Below are 14,642 nucleotides of genomic sequence, written 5' to 3'. Positions count from 1 at the left end.
TAGGTATGGCTCAGCTCCAACGGCCATAGCATGTCACCTTGAGTCACCTGGTTACTATGCTAGCAGGCTGCCTGCAAACATTCTGGCTTGCTACAGAATTCCAGTTCTGCTGCACACATGCAAATGACTTTCTCTGGCACATCAGGTTGTCTCAAACCTCACTGGAAATCCTGAATAACTTTTCAAATATTGCCAGATACTAGCTCAGATCAAACCTGAGGGGGGGGGGGGAGGGTGATACATCAGTTTGGGAAGAACCAGAGCCATTCTCTCAGCCCCAGGCATGAACAAAATAAGTTATACAACCCATAAAATGTTGATGTCATGATAGTTTTTTGGGGAGGCTGTTTCTGAAACCCCTGGCTTAAATGACCCCAAATTTAGACCACTAACCCTACTCCAAATCCTGATGACACATAGCAAATTTCAAAGCAATCTGAATATGCATGTGGATATTAAAGCACTTAGGGAAAAAATCAGCTGTTGAAGTCTCAACCTTAACTGAAGTGATGCTACCGTGCCGCTCTAATGTTGTAACTGTTTAGCTGGGTAATGATTATGCCTTGTTTTCTGTATATTCCACCTTTAAATCTCTAAGGACTCTGAAGACACCCCTCTTCTGTATGTTCAGTGCAGCATATCAAAGGAGACACACCCTGCATGCTCTAACCACGGAGACATTGGTTCTTACTGGTATAGTTCTCTTAAACTAAATTAAAGGTCATACTGACTGAAAGCATCTATTTGATTTTTTTATATCTGGAAAAACATAACAATACGCAGAGTGAGCAATCACTTCATTTTAACAATCTCTCCCAGGATTTGTTAATCATTTCCTGTGCAATAGCACATTTTTTGTGAGAGTTTAAGAGCGGGACAGATTGGTAGTCAGTGAAAAACAGGAAATGGAGGAGATCCTTTGCAGTGCATTTATTTCCACTGCATTATGCTTCACCCTTAATTTGAATTTGACCTTACTTGTAAAACCACAATGGAAACCTTTTTTCATTGGTTCGCTGACTCTTTCCATGTAGGATAATTCTGATTTCAAGCCTACAAGTTTTTATCCAGTGCAACTGATCTTAATCTACCTGCTTCTCTTCAATGATGCCTCCACAGATCTTTGCCACCTAGATTAAGGTAGGTTTGTGACTTCTCTCCTTCACCATATTTGTTGGCTAGGAAACTATTTGGATAAAGTAGACTGAATCAGAGGTTCCTTTCTTCAGACTGTGGACCTCTACTCTGCTCAGTTACATGGCCTATTGTTTGATATTTTGTATCATTCATCTCAAGAAAATCTGTGGATGGGGTATGCAAAAACTCTGGGATCCAGTCATTTAACTCTTGCAGAAAAAACCCAGACCACGTTCTTGGTGAGTGTCTGTGCTTTGGCCTTTTAACCCTTGACTTCATGTTTCATTGCGCTCCATATTTTGTCTCCTGTTAAGCAGGGCAGTTGCCACTCCCACACATACACTTTTACTTTGCTTTCCCCCTGTAATTTCCTTTTCCACCCAATTTAATGTAAAAATAACGGCCACGATTTCCAGGAAGTGACAAGTGATTTTAAGTGCCTTGATTTTGAATGTCCAACGTGAGAAGCCATAACAGGGGCTAATATTCAGAGAAGAGTGCTCAGCACTTTCTGAGAAGCAGGCTCCTGCAAAGTGTTTCAGGTTGGCTACTCAAGTAACTGAGGCACCAAATTAATGGTGCTGAGAAGCTGCTCTGTATGTGCCCACTCCCAACACATCTAGGGTTACTGAGGTTGAAAAGCAGCTATCAGCCAGGAATGACGGGGACCCAGTGGCTTGCAGATATTTTCCCTGGCAGGCAACAGAGAGCATGGAGTGCAATACAAGCCCCGCAGACCCCTCTAAAGGTGGACAAGCATCTGTTCTGGAAGACTCAGTCTGAGATCCTGATGCCCCTCTCTCTCTCTCCCTGATAGAGGCTCCCCCTTGATTCTGCAGCTCTCCATAGTCCCTGTGCAGGGTGTTCAGATATTATGGAGAGGGGAGCCTCAGTCAGACAGACAGACGGGACAGGATCCAGTCACAGGGAGAAGAAAAGCCCCTTTTTAAACCCTCACACTATATGTTCTGATCCCCCACAGCTCCTGACCTTGGGACTGACCAAGCAGCTATTCCATGTTCCCAACTGTGCCTGTCTGACTGTCCTCAGGATCAGACAGCAAAGAGCTCTGGCACAGAGCTCCGCTACACAGGATTAGGGTCTTCTACATCCTCTGCAAACAGATACAGATTTACCTGAAAGACTTCTGCACATAAATCCTTAGGCACATGATTTGGTCATCTCTCCCAACCCCTCTTCAGGGGAAGACAAGTGGCTTAGGGAACTCCCCACCCTGCCTTCAGCCACCCAGATCCCTTGATTAACTGAACCTCCCACTGTCTGAAGGTTTCAGGCATCTCTAAAGACTCTCAGATAATTAAGGCTCTACTGCATTTCAAAGCTAACGATTAGCTGAGTAAGCCATCACCATAATGTCTGACTGATGATGTGATCAATTAGGGATGGGAAGATGAGTTACAGTAGAGTAACTGGAAAGGCTAATGATCTCATACAGAAGAGCTTTTTCATCTGTAGCTTCTATGACTGCATGACAAAAAAATAAAACTAGCGAAGAAAGCTTAAGGTTCCACACTGCCTTCAGTAAGAATGAATCAATATGGAATACAAATCCATTAAAATTAGAGTTACTGTAAGTGACTTAGAAAAATTCCAGGTCCCGGTGTTTAACTGATATGCACAAAAATGTCTGCCCTAGTAACTGTAGCTCTGTTTGATATGTATGAGGGCTTTAATATTTTATAACAGTGATGGTTGTGCTCAGTTAAAGGCGGCAGCTTCAAAAAAAAAATTAAAATCCCAGAAAACACTTTGTCTTCCAATTCAGCATTATGTAATATTTCAGATGTGATACACACTCCTTTGAAGGCTTTGCCACCTGGTAACATGAGTGTCATCTGGAAAAGATGTTGCATCTAAAAAAGTTGGTGATAGATAGATAGATAGATATAGATGATAATGAGTGTTAATGCTTCATCTGAAACAAAACCGGGGAAGACATTGGGGAACACATTTCTTAACTATCACACACATTCTCAGTGAAGCCTAAGTAGAAATGCATGGAGTATCAGATCTTAAGAGAATGTAATGCACTCCAGAAAGGATAGAGATATTGCATGCTAATATAGTCAATATTTTCCTCTGATATAAATGTAAGGATTATTCCATATCTTTTACTCTATCTCTGAATTAATTTTGGTTGGAAACCATTACCCATTAATGATCAAATATGACTAAACTCCAGCTCACTTGTTTTCTTAGGTTATTAGATGTCTGCTGTGAGGCAGCTATGTTGCAGAATGTCATTTATATCAGCTTTGGCTAATGTGTTAATATTCTTCCATCCTGCACCACTGTATAAGGCCTGTTCAGTGCTTAAAAAAAATAAACCTAAGCTTAAAGGGGCATAATCATGTAGTTTGGATCTAATATTTTACTGAATGGTAAATGCTACCATTCTTAACTGCTGCAGTAAGCGTTTGCTTGAATGAAGATGGCAGCATTTAGTCAAAAATATTCTCCAGATTGTCGATTATATCCTGAGAAGTACTGAGCACCATCAAGTCCCATTTGACCCCAGCCTTGTGTGTTGGTTTTTAATAGCTATCACTCCAGTTTTCAATAATGTTTTATATAATGGATGATCTCTAATTACAGCCCCAATTTCTCCTGGCCCAAGTTCAGAACTTGAGGGACATCCAGAGCTTATCACTTTAAGACCAAGCATATGCTAGTTAGGCATAGATTCAAGTAGAATAGAACTCATAGAATCATAGAACTGGAAGGGACCTCAAGAGGTCATCTAGTCCAGTCCCCTGCACTCAAGGCAGGACTAAGTATTATCTAGACCTGACAGGTGTTTGTCCAACTTGCTCTTAAAAATCCCCAACGATGGAGATTCCACAACCTCCCGAAGGAATTTAGTCCAGTGCTTAACTACTCTGACAGTTAGAAGTTTTTCCTAATGTCCAACCTAAACCACCCTTGCTGTAATTTAAACCCATTGCTTCTTGTCCTATCCTCAGAGGTTAAGAACAACAATTTTTTCTCCCTCCTCCTTGTGACAACCTTTTATGTACTTGAAAACTGTTATGTCCCCTCTCAGTCTTCTCTTCTCCAGACTAAACAAACTCCATTTTTTCAATCTTTCCTCATAGGTCATGTTTTCTACACCTTTAATCATTTTTGTTGATGGTTGCTAAAAGAACATGCAAGAGAAAAATGGAGATAGAGTGTGACGGGTACCATTTGTATTACAATAAAGTGTGTAAGCGGGGGGGAGTAGATGTTCTAACTACATGCTCCCCAGTAAATAGATTTAAAAACTGAACTAAACTGTTGAAGCCATATGTGTACGTTGCTAGTTTTAGTTAAATAGCTTTGTCAAGTAGTAGGCCAGGAGGAGATGCATTCCCTCCATGTCTGTAAGTCTTTTTTTCTCCCCTACATGTTTCTCTCTCTCATCACCAGGCCTCCTCTTCACTCTCACTAGTGATTTGGTACTGAGGATTTGGTCCTATCCATTCAGAAGTTCTCAATCTATGGCCCGTGAACCACTGATGCTCTGAGGAGCACATACTGGCGGATCATGGAGAGCTGCCTGGTCACATAGTGTTGGCTCCATTTTTCCAAATACTGAATTGTACTAAGAAATATAAAAATACATGATATATTTTCCTGATATTAGTTTTCCCTTTAAACCACTGTAACTGCTGTAGTTGTCACAGGATACTAGCCTACTGCAGTTTGAAGGAGCTGGTGCACATGGTTATTAATGGGATACAAAACCATCTCTCTATTAAAATGATGAAAAAGTTTGAGAAACCCCATATGAGCTTGTTTTCCCATTTAAATAACATTGTTTAAGGAAGGCAGCAACATCCCTTGGCAAACAAACTAAATGCATTTCACTGGAAATTTATTCCTGAAAAATACAACTGTACCGGTAGTATAGCATTACGTGCAACTTCCCTGGGAACCTTTGCTAAAAATACTGCCATTTGGTGCAGTCTAGCCCCTTCCACAGGTAAAACCCTTGTTCTTTAGAAGTATTTTTATGATCCCCAAGTCTCAGACAGCTACATCTATATAAGGGTGAGCTCCAACTGAGGTAGAGAAGTCATCCAATACTCCCTTGAGTGTGCTGACTAAATTTTAACGAGAAACTTCCAAAAGCACCCTCCAGCACATCACTGCACGTGGTTGTGTTACTGTACATTGGCTAACTGAAGAATCCAGAGACGGATGTGTGTACTCCATCCACAATAAGTAAATAAATCTTCTCTTCAGTTTAGTGACTGAATTTTAAGAAAGGGCTCCTGAGAACCCCCTCCAAGTAGAACTCCTTCCTGAAAAGTTTATAAAATCCATCTTTCAGACCAAATTAAAATATTGTGAATGGCAGGTTTTAAATATCTCCCAGCACACTGATGCAACATAATCTCTTTCCTTCTCCCCTACAGGAGTCTGTTACTGAACCATGAAATAATGTCATGTGCTTACATTTCTGCAAGAAAGCGTAGTGAAGATGTACTCCTCACTCCACTGAGGTGCTGACACAGCAGCTCTTCAGAAGTACAGGATCTGTGCAGAAGACCAGCAAAGCCTAATTTATCAGAATACAAAGCTACAGGAAAAGGGGAGGGGGGAAATGGTGGTGGTGGGGATACAGTAGTTAATTGTTAGGAAGTCCTTGAAAAATAAATCTGAACAAAACACCAGAACACGCAACGTCCTGTAATACGTTTGGAATTAACTTTTACTCCCTGTTTTATTTTAAGTTGCTGTGCAGACAGTCAGTCGTATTATTCTTCTCATCAAAAACAGCTTCTTCATCCTCAGCAGATGTTCAGGTCTTTCAATATGTATGTTCTGTAATTCCCCATAATGCTAATAATGTGTCTAGTAATGTCAGGTGCACGAGTTTTCTTATGTTACTTCTACAGTATCTGTAGCATTCCTGTTCAATTCTGAATATAAAACATCTTCAGGTTTCAGTGCGGAGAGGGAATGGTTTTCAGATGTCCTCATAAAAGAAGACTTTGCATCTTGCCTAAAGGGCAACAATTATAATCCCTTGAGTCCACATCCATTCTAAAATATTTAAACCAAAGCCTTACCTCACTCTGCCATAACTCCAAGATCTTGTAAAAGACATGTTTTGCCCTGGTTATACTACATTAAATTAACAAAGGATTTGGGAGTAGAATTTATGCCTGCTGCTAATTGCATTTGATACGAAATGTAGTTTTTCCACTGTTCCACATCAATTAACCAAAGACAATGCACCTGTTACAATGGGGAAACAAGCAAGTAAAAATATAGAAGAATGCCATTTTTCCACAATGCTAGCCAATGCCAGCTCAATTTCAGAATCTGAGTTTTACCTTGTCTTGAGCTTTGTTATGAAAGCTTCATAACACTAAGACCCCAGATCAGCTGACTTCTTAAGCACATGATTAACTGTAATGTCAATACTCTTCAAGTTTCTGCCAGAGGGTGTCATTAAAGGCCACACAAGGAGCTATCTTCTTTCCCCCACCTTCCCCAAGTCACTCTTTACACTGCATCTGGTGGGCTTCCTGCCTTGGCTGGTATGATACCTTGGGAATGAGCTCAGGATCCTTGTTCTGTTTAACTCTATCACATTTCTGTAGTGGCAGCAGTATGTGCTCCTAATTTTGACTTTTCCTTCACTCCATGTTCTATGCCTTTACTGACAAGTTTCAGAGTAGCAGCCGTGTTAGTCTTTATTCGCAAAAAGAACAGGAGTATTTGTGGCACCTTAGAGACTAACAAATTTATTAGAGCATAAGCTTTCGTGGGCTACAGCCCACTTCATCGGATGCATAGAATGGAACATACAGTAAGAAGATAGACAGATATAGATATACATACAGATAAGTTGGAAGTTGCCATACAAACTGTGAGAGGCTAATTAGTTAAGATGAGCTATTATCAGCAGGAGAAAAAACTTTTGTAGTGATAACCAAGATGGCCCATTTCTTGGGTTTGAATGGAGACTGGGAGTGGCTGGGTCATTACACATATTGAATCTATTTCCCTAAGTTAAGTATCCTCACTTCTTCTTGTCAACTGTCTAGATGGGCCATCTTGATTATCACTACAAAAGTTTTTTTCTCCTGCTGATAATAGCTCATCTTAACTAATTAGCCTTTCACAGTTTGTATAGCAACTTCCAACTTATCTGTATTTATATATATATATATATATATATATATATATATATATATATATATATATCTTCTTAGTATATGTTCCATTCTATGCATCCAATGAAGTGGGCTGTAGCCCACGAAAGCTTATGCTCTAATAAATTTGTTAGTCTCTAAGGTGCCACAAGTCCTCCTGTTCTTTATGCCTTTACTGACAGACATATCTGCAGTACAAGGAAATAGGAGGCCAGTCCTCAAGCTCAGCCACAGAGAAAGCACACACACCGCAGTAGAAGGCGCTCTTGCAAAGTTACACAATCTGCTTGTCTAAATCCATTACTGCCTAGCACCTAATGTCTCTCCTAGGGAAAGGGTCCAAACTAACCTGTTCACAATCGACAGACAAGCTCTAGGGCCATTACCTGAGGCAAATTCTCCCTCTCCACTTCCACAGTCCCCATATGGACTTTTGGAGCTTCCCAGGACAGCACAGGCTATAGTTCATAGGGTGACGGGTAGAGAGCAGTCACCACCACTTGCTGTTTTGAGTCACTGTTGTGTTTGGGTCCCTCCCCTAACTTCCAGCCCCTGCCTTAATCCAATCGGATAAGAGTGTTTGCAGCTAACTGAGCCTATATGTACACTATAAGTGGGGAGGGGGGCAATCTCAGCCATGAATATCCTAACAAAGCTCCTGTTCTCACCTTTCCCATTCTGATTAAGCAAATATGCAAATGCTAAGGCAGCTCAGAGCTGGATTAACATTCAGAGGTTTTTAAAAAGCTTCTGTGGCCATATGCAGCATGACCTTTAGGCCTTTTTGAATCTGGCAGAATGCAGATGAGGAAAGAGAGCCACATTATAAAGACAGAACCATCTTTCTGTGTCTTGCTGTCACCACAAAAGGGCCCACTGGAAGAAATGAAAATCTAACCCAAGCAGTCACAGTTCATCTAGGTTTCATGGAAATAAATCATGGGGTATATAAGCATGCCTCTTCTAGCAGCACTTCCCATAGGTGCAAAGAATTGAACAGTTTGTATGAACACAAACCTTGCTGATTTTGTGCTTTAGATGATGAGAAATTAACATCTCGCTCTGCTAGGCAGGGGGCCAATTTAAGGTCGTGAGCTTGCTATGAGAACGGCTGGGAATACCATATAAGTAGCATGCTCACCTCATAGGGAGGGAGGGAGGGAACAATTTGCATTGTTCTCAAGCATCAGCCCCTTCTATCAGCTGGTGCTCAGAACACCATCAATAGGTTCCAGAAGGAGCTACATTAAGCCCTCTTGGACTAAAAGGAAATTATGAGAAATTTCACTGCCAATGTCAAATTCCTTTTTACATAGATTATGACTTATGACATCAGGACAGGGGTTTTCAACCTAGATATCACACAGGTGTCAAAGGATTGCGACAATTTTGCCCTATTGCTAATTAGGATAGGGGTTCTGGGGTTGTTGAGAAGCGTGGTATTAAGGCAATAGCAGCTATAAATATTAGAACCATCTTCCCCTCATCCCCCTCCTCCAGTTAAAGGGATACTATGTAGGTTATATCCATACATTTAGGCCTAATTTTTCAACTGTCCATTAGTTTTGTATGCCCAACTGTAAAAACCTGGGGCATAGTTTTCAGGGTTGCTGAGCACCCACAAGTCCAACTGAAATTCATGTGAGTTGAAGATGCTATTAAGCATCTGTGAAAAACAGGCTGTAGGTTTCTAAGTTAGGAACCAAAAATGAGTGGAGTTTTACTTACCTTAAATTTCACTTACCTTTGATAGTAATACTAGAAACTATCTGGTTGAAATGGTTTCAACAGATTTTTTTTTTTTTTTGAAAAATTGAATTTTCTGCAAAAATTGCCGACGTTGAGACTTTGTTTTGTATTTGTGCCTTTTTATATTTATTTCAAAATTTGTATCAAAACATTATAAAAATGGGTTTTGATTTTTGTTTGCTGACAATCCAGGCTTTGAGCCTTTAGGGTTAATAAATAATAATGTTTTCAAGTTTTTCTCCACAGCAATGAAGGCTAAAAACTTAGGGATTTTTGTAACAAAATCCTAGAGTCTCACATAATGACATGACCCCAGGAGCTGGAGCTTTAAGGAAAACCCCAAATATGAGGAGATTTTACAATACTGTGACTATTTTCTTTTGCTTTCATTGTCCTACAAATCTACCCACGACAGATTTTGCTTCACCATCCCAACCCTCAACCAAACAACAGGACTCCAGACTGATTTTCCAATCCCCAGAGATTTCCCCAGGGTATCATAGACGCTGAGGCCAGAAGGGACCACTGTCATAACCTAGTCTGAACTTCTGTATAACTACATTTGGTAGAATTCAATTTTTATTTTTTTATAATTTTGACAGATAATATTGATGTTTATTTTTAAGCATTTTTTATTTTTATCAGTTTAAATTTTCACAGTTGTGCAAAATTATGGCTTTTAAGCTTTTTTTCAATTTTATTTATTTAAAATTTTACAGTTGCAGGAAAGTATGGATGTGTATGTCAGACAACAGGGAGGTCAGACAATAAGTATTTAATGACAGTAAATGTTGAGATTAAAAATTTTGAAGCTTTGTAACTTTTAAAACACAAATTGTCAACATCACATCACATGTCAAAATTTAAAAAGTTAATATCCTTAAATCAAACTCTCAAAAGTTCTTAAGCAGCATTTTTCTTACTTTTCTTATCTGTAAATTTAGATCATAATCCATGCAAATATTTTTTTCATGTGTTTGCATGTGTATGATGGAATTGACGTTTACCAACCTTTACCTATAAAAATCTAATCCTTCCAGGCCTATGTGTAACACAGGCCATTCCACTTTCCTGAAATAATTCCTCTTTGTACTAAAGCAGAGGCAACACGTAACTCTTGAGAGTGAGGGGGCACAATTTAAAGGGTCTGGGGAGGGGGCATGTGACCACCCCACATGTGGCCTCTGGGTGCAGGAACCTTCCAGTCCCACTTCCCGGGGCCAGGGCAGCCAATTCTGTCAGCTCCTGGGGGCTGGAGATACAGGAGCGGGGAGCATGTGCTCCTGGTCCAGCCCAGGTCCCGGGCCGGGAACTCACAGCAACAAAGTTTCTTCCCGGAACTCCGGCATCTTCGCGGACACCTCAACAGGGAAGGGGTATGGGCAATGACCCAACTCGGGCTGAGCACAGAGAACCTGCTTCCAATACCTTCCCCGGTGACCCCCAACCCTGTGCCTGGACCGAGGTCACTGCGCTCTCCCCACCCTGTCAGGGTTATCTGCTGCACAGGCCCTTGCTGCCACCTTCTCAGCTGGGCTCTTGCAGGCAGCTGCCGTGCTGCACAGAGGCAGCAACCTGGAATGGCTGCTCTCATCCAGCAGGAGAAGCAGCTCCGTCCTACCCCCTCCACTCCCCACCCAGGCCCCGCTGCCAGGGAGAGGGGCTAGGCAAGCTGGAAACATGCCGTTGGGGTGCAGCATGAGAAGGTCAGAGCCCCCCCACGGCAGGCCAAGCAGAGCAAGCACAGGAACGGCCTGATGTGGTGTGGTGAAGGGCCAGGAGCTGGAAGAGGAGCAGCACTGGGTGCATTGGCCCCCTGTGCATTTCACGCAGCACCCAGACATTGCAGTCACGGGCTCTTTGTGGGGCTGCAGGGTCACTTTGCTCTGAGCCCTGCAAGGGCAGCTCGGTGCTCACAGAATCAGGGGAGGGGGGGCATGTGACCCTGCATTCCCTCCCGTCCCCCCGCGTCGCCTCTGAACTAGAAGCTATCTTTCAGAAAAACAGCCATCTTGATTTAAAAATATCCAGTGATGGAGAATCCACTAAAACCGCTTGCTAAGTTGTTCCAATGGTTAATTACCCTCACTGTTAAAAAATAGCACCTTATTTCTAGCCTGAATTTGTCTCATTAGTTCATCAGGCTCATCCTCTAACCTTATTCCAAGTATGTCACAGCTCTCCTGCATGTCCCTAATTCTTCCCATCTCCCATTCACAGATCAAAGCCCCATTTTCCCCTCCATCTTACCTCCTATTTCCCATGAAAATGTCCCTGTTTTATCTGCTGATATCTATGCATTTTTGGGAGGGCGAAAACTCCAAGCTTACCTTCTGGCATCTACAAATGTACCAATTCCCGCAACTTTCCTCTTAGCCCCTATAAATTCCACACACACATGCACACATCCCCACTCCTTTCCTTAGAGAGGTCTGATTCCAACCCTGGTTTACCTCTCAGAGACTCAGCCTCCCTAGTGAGGGATTTTTTTTAGAAAAGTCAGTGGACCACACTGCCTGCTTTCCCCTCCAGTCTGCGATATTTTCTAGGGGAAACGTCAGGTGTCAGTCCCCCAACAGGAAATCTTCTGGAGTGACTGAGTGGCCTGAACTGCCATGATGGCTCATATGTGAAGAACCTGCAGCCTAAACCACATATGCTCAAAAACAATGAGGAGTCTGGTGGCACCTTAAAGACTAACAGATTTATTTGGGCATAAGCTTTCTTGGGTAAAAAACCCACTGGGTAAAAAACCAAAAGTGGGTTTTTTACCCACGAAAGCTTATGCCCAAATAAATCTGTTAGTCTTTAAGGTGCCACCAGACTCCTCATTGTTTTTGTGGATACAAACTAACACAGCTGCTCCCTGATACTTTCAGTGCATATGTGTCAAGTATCAGAGACGGGAGTTTTTTCTGGTGTGATGTTCCAAAGTTTGGATCGTGGATTTAGGTATTTGTTTTCTTTAAAATAAAAAAACGGAATTTTTGAAAACATATTTAAAAAATTAAAAGTAAAGTAGCAGAGAAACACGAAAGGCTGGATCCTCAGCTGGCGTAAACTGACATAGCTTCTAGTGACTTCAGTGCTGATTTGCACCAGCTGAAAATCTGGACCTAAAACTGAAAGTGAGAGTTTTCATTTATTTATTTTCCAGATACAGTACTTGTATTTCTGAGCCTAAGAAGTCTGATAATGGAAACATATTTAGCACCATGTGTACTTCTGGATTTCAGATTGGGTCCCTTCCCCACCTCTTCTCAGAGCCAAAGATTATAAATCATGCATTTTTAAAAAACGAACAGCAATGCATTGAAAACTTTCTGCTCTGGTTTCTTGTAGCACTTTACACACAACAAGCTTCCTCACTCATGATCATATCATATCCTTTCATCTCACTGTAGCTGGTCTATTATTATTTATTATTTGCATCAAACAGGTAGAGAGTACTGTATTTTGAAGTTATTATGGTATTTGATGTGCATATGTATTTGAGGTTGCAGGGAACATGTTTGCAGTCAGCAACATAATATTACAGGATATGCATTTAGGGATAGCCCTACAGTGGGAACCAAAATTTTCCAACATTCAACATAGTGTGAAGTTTTTACTGTAATTTGTTGTGTTTGAAGCTTAGAACAAAGCTAAAGGGCCTGGAAAACATCTTTTACATCTGAGAAGCAATAGTTCAAAGTTTCCTAATTTACTGCTCTTTCTTGTACTGCTCATTTTGAATACTGGTATTTATTATCCAAGACCTTTGTAAGTTGGAAAGTACTGAAACCTTTGAAAAATACAGCAGTAAAAGCATTAAAAAACAAAATACAAACATTAAAATTGCAGCAACCAGGGTAAGAGAGAACCCTGGTTTCAGTCCCTACAAAAAGAAAAGGAGTACTTGTGGCACCTTAGAGACTAACCAATTTATTTGAGCATAAGCTTTCGTGAGCTACAGCTCACTTCATCAGATGGTTAGTCTCTAAGGTGCCACAAGTACTCCTTTTCTTTTTGCGAATACAGACTAATACGGCTGTTACTCTGAAACCAGTCCCTACAAAGCAGTCCCAGACTCCTCTCAAATTCTATATTCTCAGCCTGTGGGTTAGGGTAGTGTTGTCTCTGGTACAGTAGGGAGTATTAAGAATCAGGGCACTCAGACACCATTGAGTCTTACCTGACACTAACCTGAAAAAGAAAAGAAAAGGAGTACTTGTGGCACCTTAGAGACTAACAAATTAATTTGAGCATAAGCTTTCGTGAGCTACAGCTCACTTCATGCATCCGATGAAGTGAGCTGTAGCTCACGAAAGCTTATGCTCAAATAAATTTGTTAGTCTCTAAGGTGCCACAAGTACACCTTTTCTTTTTGCGGATACAGACTAACACGGCTGCTACTCTGAAACCTGAAAAAAAAAAGTTACCCAAGGAAAGAAAGAATAACGTTTTACAGAAAATTAAGTAGTAACTTACCATTTCTCCAGCAGAGGGTGGCCTAAGTATACAAGAAACAGTCTTGCACTTCACTAATCAATGCTTTCTGCTATGAATTGTGGTAGAGATGGTGGAATCTGCTGTCTTTTCCTTTTAAATAATTGTATAGGTAGATAGAAGACCCGGAGACCTACAGTGTAAATTTTAGGCTCATTGCTGAAACACAGAAAAAAAAATTTAAAAAATGTTAAGGCAACATCAGGAGTACACATTTAAATTAAAAAGGTTAGAAATGCAAAAATTGAGCTTCCAGCAGCAATGTTAACTTGAACATGATCCACATCCTTCATACTTTATGGGATATACACAAACAGTACTATTTTACTTATTGTAGGGTGACCAAACAGCAAATGTGAAAAATCGGGACACGGGGTGGGGGGTAATAGGAGCCTATATAAGAAAAAGACCCAAAAATTGGGACTGTCCCTATAAAATCGGGACATCTGGTCACCCTAATTTATTGGTACTGTTAACAAATATTTGGATTGTGGTAGTGTCTAGAGGCCCCAATTCTTGTCTGGGGCCCATTGTGCTCGGTGCTACACTCCACAAACAGATAAACATGTATCTTGAAGCAGGGATTAAGGCCTCATCCTGAAAATACTTACACATGAGAGTAACTTTTCTAAGTGCTCGTAGGATCAGGTCTTGATTTTTAAAAAATGGAATAACAGATCATCTGTATGTGCAAGGTGGCTGAGTTAACATAACTCTTGAAGTCTTAACTTCTGCATTTCCTGACTTTATAATTTTCACTTTATTTTAGCATGGTTATATTAATTTATGTTGCCTGGAGTCTATCACTATAAGACATGTTTTCTTTATATATGTGGGTTGTGCTATTCACTATAAAGATACCAGAGGATAGGACAGGTCTAATGGACACCCCCAATCACATTGGAGATGTCATGAGGCTACCAGCCTTCAAGGTGACAACAGTTATGGGGGAACCAGGAGGTGCTCTGGGAAAGGAAAGATGTGTAAGAAGAGGTTAAAGGGTCTGGCAGGAACTTCTATAGGTTCCATAGCATCTGTGTTTTAAGATGCTTATCTGAACTCTGAACTTTTGGAGTTATCTCATATAGGGTCTGATTT

Source organism: Chelonia mydas, chromosome 3, assembly GCF_015237465.2.
Source record: "Chelonia mydas isolate rCheMyd1 chromosome 3, rCheMyd1.pri.v2, whole genome shotgun sequence".
NCBI lineage: Eukaryota > Metazoa > Chordata > Testudines > Cheloniidae > Chelonia > Chelonia mydas.
This window is presented reverse-complemented; position numbering follows the sequence as displayed.